At 35.6% G+C, this 25,757-nt stretch overlaps 1 protein-coding gene across 17 annotated transcripts in view; it reads left to right on the forward strand.

Annotated features, from left to right (window-relative positions):
• LOC122522000 (CUGBP Elav-like family member 1) overlaps nucleotides 1-25,757 on the forward strand; it is a 362,262-nt gene that overhangs the window by 118,444 nt on the left and 218,061 nt on the right. The gene's annotated exons all lie outside the window — the stretch shown is intronic.

Raw genomic sequence — 25,757 nt, forward strand, 5'->3', positions numbered from 1 at the left:
CGGAAGATCCGGGTTCGAGTCCCGGTACTCCAATCTGTCCAACGGTCTAATTTTTTTCACGAATCCTACATATATATAGTTGGTGTCATTAATTTATAATAATCATGAAACCCATGAAATATCGATGACAATTTTCTAGGTGTCAACTACTATTATATTGAATCTAGTATTATCATTCTCGACGAATAATTTACAGCCCATCGAAAGTGTCTACGTGTTCTCGTTACATGTTACTACCTAACATAGTACATCGTATGCTTTCTCTCTCTCTCTCTCTCATGCTTCTAAGATCAAACTTGGAGAGTAAATCCCGAACTAATCGTATCGCATTAGTCGACTTGGACGGCAGATGGAAGCGTTAGCATCATCTTGCAGACTCGACGAGTTCACTCGTGAAGCTTCCACTGAGCTTGCTTGCTTGCTAGCTAGCTAGCTTGCTAGGTAGCTAGGTTAGCAAGCCTAACTATAACTGTTTCATAAAAGGGATTAAAATGAGGTTGCTTCTGTGATTTAGCGCGATAATATGTTAAACGAAACTTTCTCGAGCCGAGCACGCTTCACTCTGAGTGACGTTGTAACAACAACAACAACAGCAACAGCAACGACGTATCTAGGATTTTCTGAATTATTACACGAGAGAAATCTGATAGCTTGGTGTAACGTTGTGTTCAATCATAAACTCTTCCCCGATTTACAGATATTCTTTCGACGTTTTATCTCTATGTATACGTATTATTAATAATAAAAACATTTTGTTTGTTTTTCTTTATCAACGTGGTGTTATATATGCATTCGTATTGAATTTGTAAACGTTCATCGAGATCATTGTTGTATTTCTTAATTCACTGCTTTATCCGTTGTTTATATTTCTGATTATTTTTTTAAGTAGAAAAAATACTGGACATTATTATCCCATGACGATTTAAAAAGTTCTTTCGTTATTTTTGTTGTTGTACCGAATTAATGTTAATATAGGGGTATGTTCGCGTTGCATGATTTATCGTCACGCGAAAATGAAAACTTGTAATTTTTTTACGAGGAAACGTTTAACGTTTCTATTCCTTTTTTTCTTTTCTTTTCTTCTATTTTCTTTTATTTTCTTGTTTATTTTTTTTCTATTATTTTCTATTCCTTCCTTTTTCCAAGGTATAGAGGTTCGTTCACGTTCGTGACAGAAATTCGATCGAGTCGGTTCCTTATAGTTTCCGTAGAAAACAATGAGCAACATAAATCGATGCATACGTATTATCGTGTGTACGTTTGTACATTGTTGCCCTTCGCATGATTCATAGACGGTGATAAGGATCGTCGTAATGGCCGAGTTCAGTTGTTGGGTTGGTGTGCAACATTCTAGCAATACAGCAAAGCGCATACATGCTTACAAGTCGTTCGTGATCGTTCGTGTTCGTTCGTGTTCTAATTTTAGAAAAAGAAAGAGAGAGAGAGAGAGAGAGGAGGAGAGAGTCTCCCATTTTCAAAGGAATCGTTTATCGTACGAGAAACTGTTGATCGTACCTTCCTTCCCTATGAACTTACGAACCTACGTATGTTACGTTAATGATGACGTCAAAATGAGAAAAGAAATTTTCTGCAAAAAGTAATTTGTTATTTTCTCCTATGGAAAACGTAGTTTTAAATATATAGTATAATAATATTATATTATTATATTTATATATGTAATATAATTAACACTATACCTACCGATACTCTTAATGTTAATATATTTATTCCTGTCGTGAGTAGTGATCAAATGTTTCCTTTAAAAAAAATCATATATTTTAAATATAGAATATTTAATAAAAAATTTTCTTTTATTTAGAAATTAATAATATATACAAATTACAGGACAAATTTGATCTCACGTGATAGGTTTAATGTTAAATTATATCATATAATTATAATTATAATTATTTTGTTATGTATTATGAATAAATATATATATAAATATTCATATATTACACAATCCGTAATAGGAAAGAGATATTGTATATATTTTGTGGAAGTGCATAAGGAAATGAAGCGTAAGTGCACTTAATAACGTTCGCAATACACCGACGACAACGTTTACGTCCGTTTAATATGTTAAAATACGTATAATACCGGTATTACTTTTGACGTATACCTCGTACGAGTCTTTGAGAATCCTATCCTCCTACCTCGTGGAATTATTTCGAACACGCCCGAGTACTCATATATATATATATACATGTGTATGCGTTTATGTTTGCATTATGCGGAAGGGAAGCAAATTAAAAACGATCTCTGAATACGCGACGACTAAATATCTATCATTTTTATAATTCTCTTTATGTGTCCTGGAGTTTAGAGTAGTTGAAGCAAAAAGAATAAAAAAAGGAAAAATATTTAAAAAAAAAAAAGGGTAATAAAAAAGAACAAAGGAAGGAGTAATGGAAATACAAGGGGATAATCTTCGTAGAATAGCGGGGAAAGTGATGTCTGGGGAGAGGGGGGGATGCCATTATGTTACTTTTTTATTTTCTCCCACACCCCCTTCCTCCTCTTCTTCTTTCTATTAGAAAACATCTTCGTTAATCCCGATGGATATATATGTATAACTTTAGATATTTATTTGTATTTTTAACTACTTATTTTTCTCTTTTTCTTATCTTCTATTATCTTATTTTTTTGTTCTCTTTTTCTCTCTTCGGTTTTTCTTGTATTAAATTTGTATACATTTATTTTGTTCTCTCCTTTTTTGAAACATACGTAAAACTCGCGAGGGAAAAGGATGAGGATGAGGACGAGGGTGGGAATTGGGGTGGGAGTGGGGGTTGCACGAATCTTTCTTTCCTGTTTATTTCTCTCACATTGAATGTCAACCGCGTAACACATTCGTGGTATCGCAATCCTCTGTGTTGCCTTTAGCGTGCTAAATGCTCGAATGAAAAAACAAAGTCTCTGCTTCATAAAATTCGAGAATGCTTGGTCTGTACCGGTGTACCGTTGTGTACCGCTGTGTACCACTGTGTACCGCTGGAAATCCATGACGATGAAAAATATTTATATTTGAGCTTCCACACCGGATCAACGAACTCGGAGCTTTAACGCAAATCCTATTGCGTTTCGTAGAGCCACTATACACCACCATCAACATCGCCATCACCATTGCCATCACCATCGTGTTGCATACACCACTAACACCATCCGTGACGCATCGCCTAGGATTTATCGTGTCCAAGTAGTTTAAAAACGTTAAAATCGTGAGAATTTTTCTGACCGTCTCCCCCCTTCGATAACACCACCTCTATTTACTTCAATTATTCTCTCTATTTTATCTCTTCTCTTTCTATTTTCTTTTTATTCTTCTCGAAATAAACAACAATTCATTTACTCGTTAGTTAATATATAATCAAATGTAATTGTAAATTACGACGAAATCAACGTACTTTCATTTTTGCGATTTTAAACGAAATTAAATCTTTGTCCGTGCGATGAGTTTTCGAGAAAAAAAAAAATATAGATATGTATCATCAGTCCACACACGCGCTAAATTCAAGGAAGATTTATCGACTAACTTCGCGCTGTTAATTTCGTGTCGCTATGCGCGCGCATCGTAAATACCAACTAACTTCATCTCGTTGATTTCGTGTCGCTGTGCGCGCGCATCGTAAAATTTCGCTCTCCTCGTGTTTCTCTCTAACGCGCCAAAAGAAGTATACAAACTTCTCGGAAACAAATATAACGGTAGAGCATTTGATTTATTATTAATAAAATTGTAATCGTTACGAAAATTATATTGGAAAGAAAATAACAAAATAAACGATAGGAACGAATTGGAAAGTGCAAACACTTGGTCGCGTATTATTAACAAATAGGAAAATAATTCGAAATGAAATTAAGATAATTTTAAAAATTGATCCTTTCAAAAGGAAGACAAAAATTGTCACAAACAAAGAGTATCAAATGAAGGTAAATTTGGCGAGTTGTAGCTATTCGAAAGGACATTTATTCAAGCGATTCCTATGTCAATTGGGATTCGCTAGAGGAACAACAAAAACAACAATAACAACAACAACAACAACAACAACAACGTGCTATGCATGTATGAATGTATGCATGTATCTTGATCCTACGTAATGACAAGGCCACATACATAGACATAGGGAAATTTACGGGTTCCACGTGTCGTAATAAACAGCGCATAATCGCTCGATTCGGAGGTACGCGCGATCCTAAATGCGCCATCCTAATATCGTTAATTCCGGATTATTCTGAAAGCAGGAATAATAATAACCGTTTGATTCGACTATCTTCTATCTCTCTCTCTCTCTCTATCCCTCTTTCTGATTCTCTCATTTTGAAATCCTACGCGATCATCTGGAATAATTCTGAATTAGTATAGTCTTGCGAAATGATATTAGATATTTGAGTAACCATTTAAATCGGTCAACTTACTTATGAATTATTTCATCAAAATGAATGTTTCTTAAATGGTATTAATCGATCGAAAAAAAATTGCAAAAATAACTGGTATAATATTTAAATATGAACGAGATGATAATATTATAGAAGCAATTAGTCAAAGTAAGGAAAGAAATGAAACGTTGGTGAAACGATTGGTTGGTTTGGGAAGGGAAAGGTTGTGTTTTTCTTTCGGTCCTTTGGGATTTAGGATTAAACGACATTATTCGAAACCCTCGTAAATATATAATTCGAGAGAACGTAGGAAATCTTGGTTGTCCCACAGGTGGCGGTGCCACCCAATGTTCTATGGTTTTGAACCATAGACTCCATGATTCAAATTCGTTTTTTCTTTTTTATAATTAGAAACATGTACTCTATCTGTATTACCTAACAGTCAATAGAATTTCTAATAGTGTTTTTAGATCTTTCAGAAATCATTCCAATTATTTTCTACCCGTTCTCGTTCCTTACTTCACGATAACAAAATAAAGTAATTAAGAATTGTATAATCTAATTTCGTTAGAATAATAATACCATTCCCTTGGAAAATACTTATCCAATTGAAATAATAATTCAATAATATAAGGAACGTTTATTTAAAAACTATATTAAATTCTTAAATAATTTAGTTATTCGACGATATCGGGTTATAATGTAAAACGCGAACGCGTAAAATGAGATGAGATTTTAACAAGAGTGCTAGCTAGGGTGGTGGTGGGTGAGGTGGGTGGAGTGGAGGTGGGGTGGTAAAAGGATTTGAGAAGGAGGAGGAGGAGGAGGAGAAAATGAGGAAAAGTGTACTTCATCCGGCTCATTACAAATCCATCGGTGCGCATTAATGCGTGATTAATCAATTCATATTTTCCCAGGAATATTATTTCAAGCGTATTGAGAGAAATAACACGAGTTTGTGAGCCGTTATCGTTTCTCCGTTTCACGAACGTCGAAATCATCATCATCATCATCATCATCATCATCGTCATAATAATCATAATAATAATAATAATCATCAGTCGGCATTTCACGTATGTATAAAGCGTCGAGGAGCCCATTGGCATTTCTCGCTTTCTACATACGCTCGAATTACAAGCACTCACTCACTACGTGAGGCATTGTTTTCAAAAGCGGTCACTCGTATCTTCATAGCTACTGTGCCAACATATATGTGTGTGTGTGTGTATATATATATATATTTGTATATATGTATTTGTTTGTAGATATGTAATAATGTCGGTTCATATAAGTGCCAAGTATCTACAGCAATAGCGAGAAACGCATGGTTTCAGAGCTGTATTTCGTACTTCCTACCACGTGCTACCCGAGTGAGTCTCTATAGTACGATGCTACCCTAATTTACGATCGTCCTACATTCGACGTAGACGATTTGTAACAGTAACACCGGTTAATTGGTATCGCGAATTAATATAACCGGTGTTCGAGTATCATTTCCCCTGAGAATGAGAGATCCGTTTCTTTACATCGTACGAAAATAATTCTCAAACAATTCTTGCGACACGTTCGATTTTATGCGACGTGCACTTTTTAATATATATTAAACAATATTGTTTATTTAATTTGCGATTATTTATTTTATTCCTTTTAATACGTATTTTTTATTATACTTCGAATATTCAATCTTACAAACACACACAGCGTATATTTTTAACATACGTGTCAAATATAGGAAACAAAATTCGTAATTTAATGTTTACGAGGATTTATTTTGATTTGTAATTTTTATTAATATCGAAATAATGAGAAAAATAATCGAGTTTAAAATGAACGAGTAATTAAAAGAGTAAAAGAAATTTTTCTAAATATATTGTCGTGTTGCATTTAATTACCCGTTTCTATTTCTTCCTGTTGAACAAGGAACGGATGATAATGGCGAAGAATGTTCTTAACCCGGACGCGACGTGGCTATAAAGTCCACAGATAGAAGACTATTATTTCGAGATGTGTTCTTGCCGTGTGATTTATAATCGTGCAAACTCATCCAAACTTTCTACGGTACGACCGTAGGTTCTTCCTAGATTTTAACAAAGTGCTTTAAATAAATATATATATATATACAGATATTTACAGAAGATTACGTATTACGTTACAGTTGACAATATTAATATTCTTATTTAAAATGAAGATATCATCGTTCATTATCTTTCTATTATCTCATCATAATCATCAACCTAATCCAATCATATTCAATCGTTTCTATTCCTTGTAAAAAAAAAATTAAACAAATATTTAAATATTTGAATTATATTTATAATTATATATATAATATAGAAATATATTTATATTTTATATATAATTATTATTTTATATATTTATATATTTATATTTATATTATATTATATATAATATATATATAATATAGAAATATATTTATATATATATATATATTTCTTTTTTTTAATTATATAAATATATTATATAAATATAATTTATAATTGAATGAATTCAAATCTCTTACGATGTACTATCAAAAGATTTATACTTAGAATAAATCTTAAGTAAAACACATTAGAATTACATTTATTTATAAATAACATTATACTTCGTATTACGTATATATTTTTATTGAAAAAAATTATTACCGTTTATTCGAAGGATTTATTTTGGAAAGATTCTACACTCTCTCTATCTCTCTCTTTCTATTTAATACAACAGCAATAACATCGAGTAGAATAGCAATGACATAAAATTTCTAAAATCCAGCAGAATTCTGTTCGAGCAGAAAACCATTACTATTTTTGGTGTCTGCCCACGTTAACCCATCTTCGACGAATACATCGGCCCTTAGATTAAAACATCGACCGACACATACCACTCGAAACTTTTTCCCTTCTAACAACCACCCTATTTACCACCCTTCCATCTACCATCCCTTTTTCCTCTCTCTCTCTCTCTCTCTCTTTTATTTTTATCCATTGGTACACAACCCACACCAAAACCCTCATTTCTATAACGTCAGCTTTCCTTTTCTCTCTCTCTCTCTCTCTCTCTTTGCAGATTAAAACGCGAACAAGGGTCTCGAAATCAAGGCCATCGCGAGAGAACAAAAAAGTTCGAAAGGGCCTACTATTCCGAAGTGTATAGAACGAAAGCTCTTTCCCCCTACCACCAAGAAAAAAAAAATATCGAAATTTCGCTTACACGTTTGGGTACTTGAAAAGTTATATATATATAACTTTGCATGATTTTATATACCTGATTTTATTCGAGATCGTTACGTCATACCTACCGGTGTAATTAGCTATAGATTCTTGACATAGTTATACATTTTATTCCTTCTTCTTTTCTCCTCTTTCTTTTTTTTTTTAATTTATTTTTCGTATCCTTCGTTACAAATGATCCGAAAGAATTATCTTTGATTTTACATTGAAACGAACAATATTGTTTTTTTACAATTGTGTATCGAATAACCATTAGGGATTGAAACGTGTGCATCATGTTTCACGATTTAAATGAAATACTTTTCAAACGAATGAACCAAATTCATTGGTAATATTTTATCTTCAGTCGGTTGGGAAATACGTGATGAAATAAAATGACGTTACACGTATATGTAGAATGTATCTAACGTATGTGTAGGGAATAGGGAAAGGGAAGTAATTCGAAGATAATTCAAGACAGAACTGCTTGGATCAGAAGGGCTAGAACGGGGGGGAGGGGATGTATGCGACGAAGAAGAAGAAGGGGGTAGAGAATCCCTTTTGACGTGAAAAGCTCAGTCGAATGTGTGCCGTTCGTTGATAACGGGTTTGCCGACAGTTCGGCTGTGTTTCGCAAAATCCAGAAATCCGACTTTTCAATTTCAAGCAAAAGTCTCCACCACCACCACCACCACCACTTGTCGGGAGGGGAAAAAAATTAATGCTACCTTTCTATTCGAATCGAATCCCCCTCCCCCTTCACCCCATGTTCCTGAAACAATCGATCCTCTAACAGATATATCGTTTTGTTTTTTATTTCTAATCATATAAACAAAATATTTTCAATAATAATCAAACGTCTTATAATATGTAAGATTCGAGAAATCAATTTTAACCCATACTCTTACACACATATATAAACTGAATTATATTTTTGTTCTGATTTTAAACAAACATACCGAGATTTACGTGTTACGGTGTATCGGTTCATTGTTGTGTTTAACTTTTCAAAAATCTAATGTATTGATTGTAACGAACGAACAAAATGTCTCCTTTTTATCGGTTAAATCTAGTAAAATAATCATTTCTTAAAGGATAACAACAAGAAGCAAGGGAAAGAAACAAAATGACAAACGGTCTGAAGAAACACGAAAAGGAACTCGCAAGTTAAATCGATCGTTCACTTTGAGAATAAATTTCTATACGAAAATAGAGATAGAGATAGAAATAGAGAAATAGAAAAACAGAAAGAGAGAGAGAGAATTCAAAAGAGATAAGAGAAAATTCAAGGAGAGAGCATCGAGATCGTAATCCGTTGGGCGTTCGTCCAGTAGAAAGGTAGACATGCTTGAACGTTCAAAGGTTCCGGAGTGTAGGTTCCGGTATGTCCGGTTAGCGCGTTTCTAGACACAAGAGTTGGTATTCGAAGAGAGAGAGAGAGAGAGGTGGCAAGGGAACAACCCCTATAGCCAAGTGTTTGCGGAGAATGTCGATAGATCGTACGGCTTCCAGACTGATCTATTTGCTCTACATGCTATCGAGATACCATAGCAATCGTCGAATGTTTCTTTCCAGAGGTAGAGACTACCAGAATCGGCGAGAATCGAAAAATAAATAGTCAACTTTTATGGGATTGTTTTTACATTACATTAGAAAAGAAAATAATGTATTAGATACGTTCACAGGTGTATATCAAAAGTATATATTCATATCTATTGTTGGTTGTTTTTCTTTTTTTTTTTACAGAAATCTAATACATTGTTAATAATAATTATAATAATAATAATTTATTTACTTAAAGGTCTTATAATTTATTAAATTATAATATTAAAAAAACTGGTGTGTGTACTTATGTACGCACGTAAGAAGTTATACTTCTTTTGCGTACCAAAACAAATATAACCTCAAAAACCTCAAAAATAACTTTAAAAAAAAGAAAGGAAACATATTTTCAATCGATTGATATATTACATGTATAAGAAAGAATACAAAACAAACAAAAAAGAAAAATATCAAAATATAGATATCAGTCCATACTAAATATAAGAGAGATGTATCGAATTAATTATGCGTCAACGGCCATGGCGCTGTGATAGCATTGTTTCCCGCTCGATCATTTAAGTCAAGCAGCGCTGAGTACAATTAGTACTTGGATGGGTGACCCGCTTGAGAAAAAATGGGAAGAAGAAAAGAAGACAACTTCATGGTGTCGTTTTTACAGACGCTCGGAAAAAAATCACTCCTATCACATTTTCCCAAACGCGCCAGAAGAAGTATAACTTCAAAAAATTTTCAATGTTTCGCTTGAATTTGTGCGAATCTAAAATTTCTATAATAAAAAATGTTATATTTTAATAAATTATCTGTAGCATTGTATAATAATAAAGATAAGAAATGAAAAAAAAGAAAAACAAAATAGAATCGTTGTTCGCATGAAACAAAATTCGTTCCGAACATTGCTTTTTTGATATATGTTTGTATGTGTGTGTTATAAGTTTGAAACAGCCTGTATTTATACCCTTAGTACAAACTACGTGATCTCTTGGATTCGTTATCGAAACTCGTTCGAACGAAGGGACAGACGACGAAAAAGAATAAAGAAACTGTAGCTCGTGTCTCTTTGTGACCATGCCAAAAGCCGAAGTCTTTTGTATTTTTCACTGAATGGACTATGGGAGCTTAGCTTAGCTGCTTTTCCAAAGTGGACGTGACTTTCGCGCGTTGTCAACGCGATACTAACCGAAGAAGATTCCCTTTGAAACGTGAACGAAATTACGGAGAATGGGACTTGCCTTTTACGTTTATCGATTGTATTACGATAACTGTTAAACAAACAATGCAACAACAAAATTATTACTACTCCTTCCCATTTTACACCAAAGTTGATTTTTTTTTTATTCTACCTTTCAAAGTTTCTCGAATCATTTTAGGAAACCAACGTTGAGAAAAAGAAATTTATTAAGAATTGAAATATTATCATTGGTCAGTGTTAACAGTAACAAGTTACGTTAATAGGAATTTTTGTCGAAAAAGTTTTCATTCCCTTTTTCGAAGTAAACATTTCTTTATAAATCGTTGTAATTTCAAACTAGATGAAACAAACATATACATCTAGGTATCCGAAGGTAGCCGAATCTTCGTTGAAATTCAAAACTTACTTGAATCTGTATAACATGTAATGTAGTATATGTAATATAAAAATTCAAACACTCCTCTCATTCTCACGAAATTTACCTTTCTAAGGGTTTCACTTCTACCGCGTGTGAAATACTGCACGCATATACTTTTCTATAGTTATACTTCTTTTTTTAAAATATAATTATTTTCATTCGAGATTACGTATCAATAATATTCAAATAAGAATTCATCAAAATTCTTAGAGTTTCCATCTGTAAAATCTTTCTTCCCTTACTCTTTCATATTTGAAATATTCGTTAATAAAAAAACTATTTAATAATATATCATAAGAATAGTTTATAATTATTATCAAAAGTTAGTCGATAGGATCTCGTTTAAAAATTCTTCCCTTACACATATATATAATAACGTTAGAATGTATTCTTCTCGTTATCTTCGACGTTGGCAGCGATATCGCGAAAGAAAAGTGTGATCGATCGTTAATTCTATAGAAGAGATTCGTAGAGGGTAATAAAGTTGTCTTACGTTAGACGAAGGATGGGAAGGGGGGAGGGGGAAAGGGTGAGGGAGGGGGTTGGTGCTCGAGAAACTCGGCACGTCGTGGATGGTGACAGAAGAGGGGTTTCAGTGGAAAAGGACGAAGAGGAGGAGGAGGGGCAGGAGGGGGAAGGAGGGGGGCTAGAGAAGAGGGTGTAAAAGGGGTGAGATAGGAGGTAAGGTAGCTCAATACGTGTGCAGAGTTTCGCAAAGCGTACGGTCCGTTGGAGACAGATGGGGTAATTACTGTTAGGTGTGCCGATAGTACGGTCCACCGAATATCTGTTCGACTTCATGCTCGTCATGAGTTTAAAGAGAGAGAGAGAAAGAGAGAGAGTGAGAGAGAGAGAGGATCTAGGTACTTTTTTTTCTCTACGGTATCTTTTGTCTTGTTTTTTCTTTCGTATTCCTCTTCTTCTTCTTCTACTTCTTTTTACCCCATTCGATCGAAACTATTACTTTCAAAAAGGAAATAGTTGGTAGACGAGATAAATAAACGTTCCTCCCATTACCTTTCTTTGTCATTTATTATTTTGTTTTTTAACCGTGAAACGATTTCTAATCACGCACCACAACCACACCGATGATCCAATTTTTATTTTGAATGGACAAATATTTTTTATGTAGTAGGTACATATTTAGTATTTGTTTTTTCTTTTAAATTAGATCGTGGTTAATTTTTCCTTTTGCACTTCCCCCACCCCCCCCCTTCTTTTCCTCCACTTTTAATTCCTACTCTTTTCATTCGAAGCGGATTTTCTTTCTTCTTTGAAGCATACCATTCGTCGTGTAATATACGTTGCGTAATAGAGGAACACAACAACAGCAGCAGCAGCAGCAGCAGCGGCAGGCATCAAATATCATCCATTTCCATTTCCCACTTTGACAGGTAGCTTCGAACAAGTTATCCATAGCATTCCAACGTGTCACGCCAAAGACACGAAACTCCCATAGGTGACGTAAACGTGGCACGAATTATTAAGGAGCCTTGCAATTAGTGGCTACTCCAACCTAGTTGGTTGATCGCAGTATATGCGTTGAGTACTTCTGGGAATTGAATTACGCCATGGTTAAAGTACTGCCAAGGTATAACGTTTGCCTATTGAAACCATGCTTCCTCTTAAACCCATGGCTATGAATTTTTTCTGATAGGACAGGATACGAAAACCACCACGGGGTGGGTTACTTCTTAACTTTTTCTTTATAGGTCAGAATAAAATTATGGTCTTATTCTTCTCGACAAAAAAGAAAAAAGAAAAAATTCCTTTTGTTTCCTAAATCTTTCCCGAATAGATTCCAAAATATGTTTACTCTCTCGCTCTTTTCTTTTCTTTTCTTTTCTTTTTTTCTCGTCTCTAGATCATTTTTATCGTTTTAAAGCAACCTCCCCCCCTCTCCGTTCGTAATACCGTTTAAACTATGAAGTTGCATATCAAAATTTGAACGTTAACTTTGACATTTTGTAATAGGGAAAAATTTACTTTCTCAATATTCGAAGAAACGAAAAAGAAAGAGAAAAAGTTGTAGGCCGAAATTTGAATACAACGAGACAATGGGGTGGGGGGGGGATAATATAATGCTCAAAAAGCTGGGGATAAAAGTTTCATAGTATTTGTTAAGTTACAATAAAGGACTCTTATTTTCTTTCGAATTCTTAGAAACAAACTAAAGCAGGTATGGTTAAAGGTATGTCCGATATAACCGTTAGAATCTGAATTTACGATCACCTAGTTGGTATGAAAGCAGACGTTAATCGTATTCATAAGTATGCTTATGGAAAGCCAACAGTGTAGTAATAAGTAGAAGGGATGTTGGTGGTGGTGGTAGTAGTTGTTGGAAGTACAGCAGCAACGGGGGTCAGGTGTTTTCGATCTCACGAGTGGTGTTGGCTGCTTAAAGGACTAACAGACCCTAGGACGATATCTAACATAAGGGAAATAGAGAAGATACGAGCAAGAGATGGCAAGAGAAAATGTCTCTAGTGTGTATTCCCTAGAAGTTCCTAGCTGTCCTTACACTTGTGTGTATGTGTATAGATTTAAAGATGTACAGAAGAGAAAGACAAAGAGAGAGAGAGAGAGAGAGAGAGAGATAGTGCAGACCGTTTGCAGCAAGTTGGCAAATGCACACGGTGCTAAGTCGTACATGTATAGGTGTGTGTGTGTGTGGGGGGGCGTGTTTGTGCGAGTGTAGGTACAAAGGACAAAAGCAATGCCGGCGTGCGACCCTTGATCACCGCATAAATTAGCCTCTGTTTAGTTGTAAACGGACCGTCTCCTACGTTTGTTACGAATGAGCGCACGTAACCCTTTTTCTCTCTTATACAGGTTAACAAACAAACACATAGAGATAGGAGAACATTACTATGTAATATCACTTTTCTCGATCTACTACACGCATTTACCTTTGTTGCGTATCTCTAAACGATCTAGCCCGAAGGCATCATTATAATTACAGAGAGATCATTAGAAAGGAAACTGGGTATAACCGACTCTACTACTCATTTTAAAAATACGTTTTCGTAGGAAAATGTTAAGTGTAATGTATCATTTAATTCGTGTTAGATAAATATTCGATTTCTTTTATCAAGCTCTTAGATCAATTAAACCCTTGTACAGGAAAAAGATGACTACAACAATCAGCACAACGATGTAAAGTCGTGAAAACAATTTAGGTTCTCTCTATTAGGGTAAAATCGAGCTTGCCAAGTGGTCTCTCTATCATCGTTTGATATGTAATATATGCACGCGAGGGGTTGGGTCCAAGTGGAAGGGTTGGCTCTGAGAGACGAGGTGGAAGTTGGACCGTACCAACCGTACCATGGACAATGTACCTGGCACTCGGCCAGCGTTACCAACCCAACAAACCTGGCCATTGTCCGAATTACGTTCCCCCACTCTCCCCCTCTCTCTCTCTCTCTACATATATATATATGTATATATATCAAGACCCCACGGTGTATGAGCTTACAAACCGGAAGAGTCTCTCGATCCTGAAATTTCGAGTTAGACGCTCCCACGCACCCTGATTTATTCGACCGAGTTATGTTACTTACTCCGTTCTTCCTGAATTTCACTCAAATAAACGTTTACTTCTTTTCCCCTTTCGTTTGTTTTCCTTCTTCTTCTTCTTCTTCTTTTTTATGTAGTATTAATAAAAAATAATGTCGGATAATAGGATCAAACGTTATCAGTTATCATCGAGTACAGATTTTCGAAATAATAATGAAATGCTTTTGACATGAGTAAATTCCATATACAAAGTGGGATGGGATACATTAACGGGGGACAATTAGGTAAAGTCCATTGAAATGAAATTTTCATTCGACCCTTTTTCCCATGTACTCTTTATCCTTACATCTATCCATCCATCCATTTATCTATCTATCTATCTATCTATCTATCTCTGTTCGTTAGTACTAGTACCACCTGATAATGACTCTATGTTAATTTCCCGATGACGAGAAATCCCGGTCAACGCTCGATGACAACGGAATTGAGATGATGCAGAGTGAGAGAGAGAGAGAGAGAGGAGGGGGGTGGTGGAAGGTTGAACAGTGGTAACGGTGGTGTGGCGTGTTACTGGATGACGAGAAGAGTGGTACGATGGATTGAAACGAATGGTAGGGGATATGGGAGGGTGGTTGGAAGGGTGAGAGGGCGAACAATCGTGCGGCTTTTTGCGAAACGGTCCGCGGGGATCATTTTGTACGGCTAATGGCCTTTCACCGACCGTAACTTTATTCGAGCGTTTTTACAACTATCAGCAAGAGAGTTCGTTAATTAAAATTTTGTACATGCGAGCGGTGCCTGCCAATCGAATTTCGAAAATGAATAAGCCTGGGGACCGAAATCACGTGTCGATGGAATCGTTTTTGTCCTACCTACGTACACATACACACACACACATATACATATACATGCATATATATAGAATATAATATACACACGTGCAATGATCTTTTTCAAAAGATAGAAAGAATTTTTTGAAAATTTATTTCGGATAGCGAAAAGAAGGAATACCGATAATTAGGTCAATGATAGAACGCTTAAGAATTATGGATTGTACTTTTCAATTTTTACTCGTCGAAAATTGAATAGGTTTGGTAGATTAATTAGAGAAAAATAGAGAATCATAGTCTTCAATTATATTCGACGTAACAACTTGAACGACCTGTTCAAAATATTCGTTGAAAAATTCTGATGTACGTGTATCAGGTATTCTCGTTCCTGGCCAATAGGTTTTGAAACCTTTTTATTACGAACTCGGGTGGCATAATAAATGAAAGAGAATATTTAGAATTATTTGGAAATTATTGCAAATCTTGTCTTGATAATGTTAATCGTTTTTTTATGCTGATACAATTGCATTAGATTTATTCGAAATTTGTATTAATATTAAATGGATATAAATACATGAAAGGATTGAATTAGTTCGCGAGATTTGATACTATTGGTAGGCCCGATGCCACCAGCAGGCAGCTCACGTCGAAGCTATTCGAATTGAAACTGACAAGTGAATTAAGAATCGAAGCGAGAAACAGCACCCGAATCTGTTAGCGACAATACCCTTTTGTATCGAAAATCGATTCGGTCTTTTATATTGTCTAAATCAAAGGTAAAAGAAAGTTGCTTTTTTAAAATAGAATTTTTACACATATACATTTTAATCCCTTTTTATCGTTTATTTGAATTTTTCACAATTTTTGTTATACACGATATCTAAAAATTCCTACTTTAAACTTACATTGTCTTGTTTTTTTTTCTTTTTGTTGATCATCCTTTATTATTCAAAAGACTTGCGAACAGTTTCGTTTAAATGGTTATTCCTAAAATGATGATGTTACATGGGGAAAATATATGTTAGGAGAGTTAAATGATATAAAAAGAAAACGAAATCAGTGTGACACGTGTGTTCTTATCCTTGGAAGGAGTTTCTTACCATGGGACCATCTTCCCAATAGCATATATGGTTTGTCTGGTAAGAAACTTTAGCTGGTAGTTCGGCAAACTATATCCGTATTATCCGGTACACCATAAAAGTAGAAAGTCGTTTGGAAAAGTGTTAGCCCAGGTCACCACCACCGGTGAACGACTTTATCTCGTTTTCCCACTCGTTCGAAACTTTTGAAAGTATAGTAACGTGTCGTAGTTCCTTAAGTCTAAACCACCACGAACGTTACCTTCTACCACCACCACCATCACCACCATCACCACCACTACCACTACATGAGGTTTCAACGAATCTTAATTAATTAATTAAGTAACGAACTTAATTTCAAATAATATTACGTTGAGAACGTTCGAGTCTGTACAATCTTATTCTCGATTCGTAGAAATTCGATTGGCATTGAGAGTTTGCAAATACATCGATTTAATTTATTTCTTAAAATTCATGTTCATTTTTCTTTACTTCTAATTCAAAGTTACGCTTTAAAGTATTTCAATTATTACATTTTTCTCATTTTTATACTTTAAATCCTTTCATTGTAATTATTAAATACAACTCTGTTAATTTCAACTATTTAAACTATCACTTTGTGTTAATTATTTATTTATTAATTCTAACAAATAATTTATTATCTGTTTCAGGTAAGTTAACACCTAACATACGGTTGAATATTCTTCTATGAAAATTACTCGTCTAACGTAAGTAAGTCTGTGCAATTATATAATTTAGAAATAATATCACGCGTAGTGGTAGGGAAACTTGTGTTAACAATTAAAATGAAAACAAATCATTTCCTTAATAAAGTGTACGATTTATATCAGACGTTAAATGAACGTATACGAAAGAACGTGTACGATGTTTGGATAAAATGAAGTTTTCCTCGTAGAATTGTGGCGGGGGTTGAGGGTTGGGGGTTGGGGGTTGGGGGTTGAGGGTGGGGGACGTATGTAAAATTTGTTAAGCTTACCAAGTACCAAACGCTTATGTATTATTACAAGCACTCCACGACTAATTCGATATCAGAGAAAATTTCGTTACGGTGATGTCGACAGAGAAAGAGAAAGAGAGAGAGAGCAAATGTCGTAACAGCATCATCAACGACGGTCGTAATTCGCATGAAACTGAGGAATAATAAATCTTGTGGAGGGGGAAGAAGAGAGAGAGAGAGAGAGATAGAAATGTTAAGACCAAAAATTAAAAGCCAACCCAGAGAAAATGTCATTTTCGTGACGTTTGACGACAAGGTAATAAAAATGGGGAAAAAATAGAGAGAAATGAAGAAAGTGTAAGGGCTCGTGTTTGCCCTTCTGAAAACGTGATTAACGTTAAAGCAAATGAATTTTTACGCGGTGATACGTTAATATTATTCGATAAAAGCACCGTTTTTCTTTCTCCCCCCTCCTCCACCCCTTTTGCCACGACGAGCAATTTTACGAGCTTGTTTGTTGCAACACGTTGTTACACGGTCCCATCGAAAAATGGATTTTTATCGTTCGCCCATGGGCGATACTTATGTGTACAGTCCCGTAGAAAAATATTCTAAAATTTGTATTGAAATATTGAAAACTAAGATAGTACGAATTGTTATTAAATTTTGTAAAAATGAACGCGCAGAGATACGCGTTTAACGATTTTTATTTGATTTCCGGGATAAATCGAACAAAATGCACACGCGTCTGTCTGCGTGTGTATGTGTGTCTGCACGCGTATAGTATTTGTTGAAAAGTGACATGGGGACTTTTATAAAAATTCATTCCGCGTTATATCTGGTTAGTATTTTGATATCGTTAGATAGAATTTTATTTAATCCCCATGAATTTTATATCCCTTTCTCTCTCTCTATTCGTTTTGAACGTTTTAGGGTATTTGATCTGATACGAAATTATATCGTCGAACGTTCTTTTTTTCGTTTTTGTTTTTTTTTTTTTTTTTTTTTGAATAGAATATGCACGAACGTCAATCCTTTTTAAATGATTCTATTTTTTATCTATTTTTTCTTTTTTTTTTTTTTTTATTATATTAACAATGATCAAATATTTCAAACGTTGTTATCGGTGCAAAAATTTTATTTGTTTCTATGGTCCTGTTTTTAAACGCCCTGCGTGTATAGATATTTTTAAACGTAGATATTGTTTGTAAAAAAAGTTTAAAAAATGTACGAGTTCTTAAAGCTCGAGGCTATAATACGTGTCGAATTTAAGGAAGAACATAACAGCTTTAGAGTATCCATAGAATAATATGCTTCGACTATTACGACGTGAACACGGAGTGGGATGGGGAGGAGGGGGATGGTTTTAACTATCCATTAAATCCTCGCTTTTCTCACGCTGTTCGATTTTACCCTCGCTTAGATCACGAATTTTGCTCTTCGGGGAGGGGAGGTGGTAGGTGGAGGATTTTTTAAACGATCGTCTATGAAACAAAAGAAAAAAGAACAAATTCTCTTATGATATTTTTTTTCAATTAGAATTTTGTACAACTTGAACATTTGGGGGTGGGAGGTGGGAGGGAAGGAGAGGTAACATTTGTGTAAATCGTTTAACAATTATTGACAATATTTTGTACAAAAATTTGATACACAGATGCATTAAATTATGGCCAAAATTATTTTGATAAAAATAGTATCAAATAAAAATGCATTTATGATATAAAACGTGTACCTAGTTTACAGAAAGTACAAGAAGATTCCTAATTTCTTCTTCTTCTTGTTTTCATTTTTTCTTTCTTTCCGTTCAATCCCTCGTTTTTCCTTTTTACACGTCTTTTCCATTTTTGTTTTTATCTTTTTCTTTTTTTTTCTTTTTCTATCTCTCTCTCTCTCTTTCTCTCTTTGTCGAACGTTTGCGTACGTCGAACGACGAGTTTTATTAAATTCCGATGGTGCCTCATGGAATGAGAGAAAAGGCTTTTGTATGTCCTGCGTTCCATTTGATTCCAAGGTTGGGGGACGTCATAAAAATGAAAGGACCCACTCTCTCTCTCTCACTCTCTCTCTTTTTCTTTCTCAGTTACCAGAGAATTGCGTGCATACGCGCAAAGAAAATTAATTCAAATGGTATAGTACAGATGTAAGAATGAATGCTGCGAGAAATATTACAAAAACTGTAAGGAATGGTGGACGTCCAGCTGTGACAAGAAAAGAGTAAACAATACCATTGTCATTTTTCATTTTTATATATACCTTTTTATCCGTCCCTTTTTCATTATCAATCATTCCTATTCTTATTCACGTTATTATCATTTCAAACACATTTATTTTCTTATTATTATTATTATTACTAATATACATTTGTTAAATTAATTCAAATTAACAAATCAAAAAACTCGTTTCATTATTGTAAAAGTATTATCGATGATGGTTAATCAACATCTCTAGTATAATTAATGATCGATGATTGTGACATAATTAAAAGTAGAAGAAGAACAACAACAACAACAACAAAAAACATGGTTAATACCATTTACAATTGGTAACGAAATGAAATAGACGTCTTTCTTGTTCCTTTCCATTCTTTAATTTTTCTTCTTTATCCCCAACCATCTTTTTTTTATTATCCCTTTTTTTCCACCCCCACCCCTCCCGTCTCATTCTCTTCGTTTCTATCTTTATATCTTTTATCACGGAAACAAACGGGGTGTCATTCACCGAGGGAAATGACCGGGGCTTGCAATGCGAGCTAATATTTTTCTTCGGAAGGTAGCAAAGACGACCATAGTCCGAGGGTGATTAGATTTAAAAAAGGGGATGGGGAGGGGGGTGAGTATGTAAGGGGAAATTTGTGAGAAAAGAAAGGGGGAGGGGTGCTGGGTTGGATAGTAAGACGACTGTCGGAAATAACGGAGAGAGAAATACCATAATCAAGAAGAAACTTGCTACACCTCGACTATACTTATTTTCTCTGGCTGGTGAAGAAGTGGGTGGGGGCAGGAGGAGGAGGAGGAAGGGTGGAAGAAGTAACGGTGCCACTTAGCCGGCTGACTTTAATGTTTACGCATAAGAACTTTGGGAAAAAGGCTCACAAGTTTTAAATGCTTCCTTCGTTAATGCCCCTTTACCCCCATTCTCAACCAGCCCCCCCTCCCACCCCTCTCCTCCCCATCCCTCTCGCCTACCACTAACTAAAACGTTCATAACTTTTCTCTCGGTACAACGAATCATGGTCAACCGCTGAGGTGTTGTTTCATTTATTTTTCTATTTCTTAATTTTCCATTATATCGTTAGAAAAACCAACCGGGGGAAAGCACTGAAAATATTTTTCTCATTTCTCGTGTAATAAATTGCAATAAGGTCGGACAAAAAAAAAAGAAAAAAACGTGGGATCATCTCATCTTAAGAGAAACGAATATGCGTCGTCTTAGAAAGAGGAAATGGTACACACATACACACACACACACACACACACACACACACACACACACACACACACATATATATATATACTGGTGTTGGTGATGCTATTAATTCAAAAAGAATTTCTCTAATATTACTACCACGCGTTTTTCAAAGCATATAATTCTCGAATCTTTTTCATAACGAGAACTAAATTCCAAGCCTAACTTCTTTCGAGATAGATAAAAGAAAAAAGAAAAATATATATATATCCAACGATATTACATTAATCGCAATCATTAAGGACACTTCTCCTTTGTACTTGAGATTCAACCAAGAGGAAACAATTTCTTTATCCTCGTTAGTCAGAGAATCATCAAAAGATGAGACTCAACGAAAAATTACTTCGAGTGATCCTTCAGAGTAAAGAGTCGAAAAGTCTCTTTTTAATTAATTTCGATCTCTCGACGAGAATCTTCTTCCATTTCCACAAAATTTACAATCCTTTAACGACCTCTTCCTCCTCCTCCTCCTCCTCCTCCTCCTCTTCTCATCATCTAGGTTAACCTTTCATCACATTCCTCGCGCACAAATCCACGTTCTTAACATAGGGCTAGGAGAAATTAGTTTTCTCATTTCTTTTTTTGTTCGAATTGCACGAATTTAAAAATCATCCGTCATCTTGAATTTTCGAAAAAAAAAAATTTTCCTCCGCCCCGGCCACCTCCTATCCCCCCATAGCCGAGGAAACAAATTTTATTCGTAATCGCGTAACCAATTTAAGTATACAACGAGATAAAATAATCCATTAAATCGTTTATGGTGGGAATCGTAAGAAAATGACCGTGGAAGGAAAATGATTAGTTTTTGGTACCGGTGTATACACGGTTGTACACAAATTACGCGTACCTGTACTACGTGCATATGCATGAGAAAGAGGTATAAGGTATGGGTACGATTTAAAGTAATTAGGTCTCCCATTCTCTTTCTCACTCGCGTTGTCGCAGGATTGCTGATACTTATAGTAGTGGTGGTGGTTGGTTGGGTTGGTTGGTTGGATGGTTGGTTGCTAGTAGACAGCCCACCAACCAGGTAGGAAGATAGTAATTCGGCCTGCCAACGTGTAAGTGAGAGAGCAGTGATCTGAGCCAACCTGGAAGTAAACCTTTCACAGGAGTCTAATAGAGTTACAGTCCGGGGGTCCGAGGATTACTGGAAAATACGCGAGGGATGAGGGGTGAACGGGGTTAACGGGGGTGGGGTTTAGAAGCAAGGGATACCGCTGCATTGCGGTACGTTCTCCGATACATCCATATGCACACACACACACTGACACATACACACGTACGCGTAATACTCTTGGTAGAAGAGTATGTGAAAGGAAGAGATAGAAATATACGATTGTACCTGTATGTGCGTGTGTATGTGTTAGTAAGTGTAGTTGTGTGTATTTCGTTATTTGCTTCTCTCTCTCTCTCTCTCTCTCTTTATCTATCTATCTATCTCTTTCTCTCTTTCTCTGTGAGCGACCGAAGGGTTTTATCGGCGGATTAGCATTACTTTACATAGTTTCGAACGGGTTTGCATAGGTTTCGGAGTTTCCTGCGTACCGCATGGCGAACGCGTGCCCGGTGTAAAACGAGCTTGCGTCGTCGTCGTCGTCGTCGTCGTCGTCGTTCCTGCAAGCTTCCTCCCCCTAGGTCGCGTTATACATTTCCAGATTATATGCTGCTGCTGCTGCTGCTACTGCTGCCTATTGCTAGCCGCAAGCTCGACGAATCTGCAAACCGATATTACCTCGGATCTCCTACCAATCTTCTATAATCTCACTATCGAACTTCGTTCGGATTCTACTCGATCTACCCTCTTTATTACCTCCGATACTATCCTCGCTTTATCAAACGTATCTAGCACCCATCCCCCCTGCCGATCCATATTTACTTTCCCAATCTATTTTTGAGGTTATATACTTCTTTTGGCGCGTTTGGGAAAAATATATTGATAGGGAATTTGTACGATGCGCGCGCACAGCGACGCGATATCAACGGAATGAAGTTAGTCGGTATTAACGATGCGCGCGCACAGCCACGTGAAATTAACGGCGTGAAGTTAGTCGCGTCATGGCCAGCTTGATTTTTTGCTTACTCTTTCATTTTTTTTTGTTTAAAAGACACTTTTTAATGAATTCGATCTATCTATAGAAGGATCTATTAAAAAAAAATTCTATTTCTTGTCATACCAATAACGTCGAGAAACCGTAATTGATATTAATTAGTGTATTTTAATAAAGGAACAATTAAGAAAGTGGGACGAGAGTGCGAGTCAAATTGTGGAAGGTGGTTGGTGGTGGTGGTAGTAGTGGTGGTGATGGAAGTTGGAGTGGGGGTAGTGGTGAACGAATGAATGCTGGAGACGTAAGAAGTGGTGGCCAAGATTTATACAGTAGAGGAGGAGGAGACACGTGGAGGGTGGAGTATAAAAGGGTGGAAATGAGAGATAGATAGATAGAGATAGAGAGAAAGAGAGAGAGAGAGAGAGAGAGAGAGAGAGACAAGCAAGGTGGGAGACAACGAGGAGGCAAAGAGGGGAAGACGACTATGCGCACGGGGGAGTTTTACACCGCGGCACCTATTATGCTGTCTTCCGAAGCATAATAGACGCTCCACTAATTAGAATGTCCCGCGCTGTGCTTTTGTCTTAGCTGGAAGGGTAGAGAAGGTGGATAGGAAAAAGGGTGGCAGAGGGACAAAAAAAAAAGGAAATAAACGAAAGATGGAAGAGAAATCTAAGGGTGAAAGAAGAGAAAGAACTGTTTTAATAGAAAGTAGTATTTCTCTTTTACGTCTGCCCCTCTCTTCCTCACCCTCCCACCCTCGACCAGTCGTCGTCATCGTCGTCGTTTTTATCTGTGTTTTCGTCAAATCAATTTGTTTTTTTCCTTCTTCTTTCTTTTTTTTTAATGCTCGTAGACGTCGCGAAAGAAATTGCGAAAGTATTATTCGATTTGCCAGATTATACTTTTGTCGGTTTATATATTAAACTTTTGTAAGATTGATCTTATTTTTTGTTTCGGCTGTTAAAAGTTTAACAACCCAAACCTCCTATCTCCCTTTTTTGTTTTTATTGTTTCGCGAAGTTTTCATAAAGGTGGAGAGGGAATGCGATTAAACGAAGTTATTCGAAGAAATGTAGTAGATTGTTTTAAGAAATAAAAACAAAACAATAAAAAATATAATAAACGATACGATTTCTGAGTCGTCTGAACGAAATTATGATCCGTAGTAAAACATTTTGGCCTGGCTTATCTTAAGATGACTTTTTTTTTTCTTCTTTTTTTTTTTTAACAGCACCATCTCTCACACTCTCACGAAATTCGTATTTCTCTTTTCTCGAGTGCGACGCAAAAGCCTACAATCATCCCTTCCTCCTCCTTCAATTCAACCCCTACTACCACCTACCCCCCCACCCCGAAGGAAGTTTTTCGCGTTTAATTCTGGACATTTCCTTGCGCCTTCGTTGTTTATCTCGAGCACAACAAGATAGTAGGACTTAATTTAACTTCGAGGCTCTTTGTGCCGGCAGAAGGCATAAATTTTAAACTTTACCACCCCCGGAGGCCATTTTCAAGCTGCTCGACCGCTTATAATTCGAGACACCCTCCTCCTCCTCCTCTTCTTCTTCCTCTTCTTCCTCTTCTTCCTCTCTATCTCCCTCTACTCCATCTGGATGCTCCAGGAATTAACTACGAAAATAAATCTCGTTTTATTGCGCGAATAAGGGGTGGCGATTTTTATTAATATTGCATATATTATTTTCAATATAAAAAAAAATATCTAAGAAATTAATTCACGCAATTTCGTAATTATCGTTTCAATCTATTCATTCCCAAATCGTCTGATTGAATGTTGTAACTTTTTCAATTAAAAAAAGGAAAATATAGAGTAATTACCTTTCTGTCGAATTTAATTTCGTTTGATAATAATCAAATAGTGTATAATGACTGTGTTGAACAAATAAATTTAATGACAATTTGTATTGATTACGAAGTGAAAATTTATGCTTGTCATTAATTTATCGAATTGATATATATAAAAAAAAAAACTATTACAACGAAACTAACGAAATATAAGATCTCGTAATTTCGTTATATTTAATATTATAAATTAAATATATTATTTGTGTAAAAGTATATATTTAAACATTTAATACGCGTATTTCCATTAATTGAAATGCATTAGACTATCGAGAATAACGACCACCACGTTAGGTGTAGACGAAAGAGAGAAGGGGTTGGAATTAATAATGATACTTGATTTTCAAGGGTTTCGTACGTCAGCCACATAAACGAGAAAAGTAATAGGTTGCAGAATCTTGCTAGAGTTAGCTAGCTAGCTAGCTGACTGGCTGGCTAGCTATTTCGTTTATCGTTACGATTTATCACTCGGAGATTCGTGATACCAGTTTACCTGCTTGTATAAAACTATATAACGTGTATAACGGTTACGAGAAAGAGAGAGAGAGAGAGAGAGAGGATATTTGCTAAAAAATCAACGTGCACCTGTCTAGAACGCGTAATTTCGTAACGAACGTGTCTGAAGTAGGTGTTGAAAATTCGCGGACTGGAATGACGTAAATGCCATAAAAAGAGGAATAAGAAGAAGAAGAAGAAGAAGAAGAGGAGAAAGGGGAATAGAATAGAAGCTAGTAGTATAAGGAAGGAAAAGTACATAAGCAGAACGAAGAGAAGCAGAGTAGAAAGAATGGAAGCAGAATTATGCAGATGTCGGATATCCGATGTAGGAGCTGGGTAGTCGGGTATTCTTCTCGGAACGGTCTTTTAGCCAATAGACATCTTGGATTTCCTGAATTGAATGTAAATTACCCTTTGCTCTGTTCGTGAAACGGATCTATCGTTAAGACCCCTGCAAATAAGATCTTTTCCTTTTTTACTCCTACTTTTTTCCTCTCCTTAGTTTTTTTCTTTCTTTTTCTTCTTTTCTTTTCTTGTTTTATCTCTTGTGTTTCTTTCTGCTACTCTCTCTGTCTCTCTCTACGTAGAATACAATTGTGAAATTTTGTAGAGTGGTGGTGGTTGTGTTGGTGGTGTTAACGCGTGTATCTAAGAATAAACCAAGAATATAAACGTCAAATTCTGTATTAAATTCGTGATTTGATAATAATTAAACGTTTGATCAATTAAGTTTAAGTGTTTCTCGGATAC

This window comes from Polistes fuscatus, unplaced genomic scaffold (genome assembly GCF_010416935.1).
Source record: "Polistes fuscatus isolate 324 unplaced genomic scaffold, CU_Pfus_HIC Scaffold5, whole genome shotgun sequence".
In the NCBI taxonomy this organism is placed as follows: domain Eukaryota; kingdom Metazoa; phylum Arthropoda; class Insecta; order Hymenoptera; family Vespidae; genus Polistes; species Polistes fuscatus.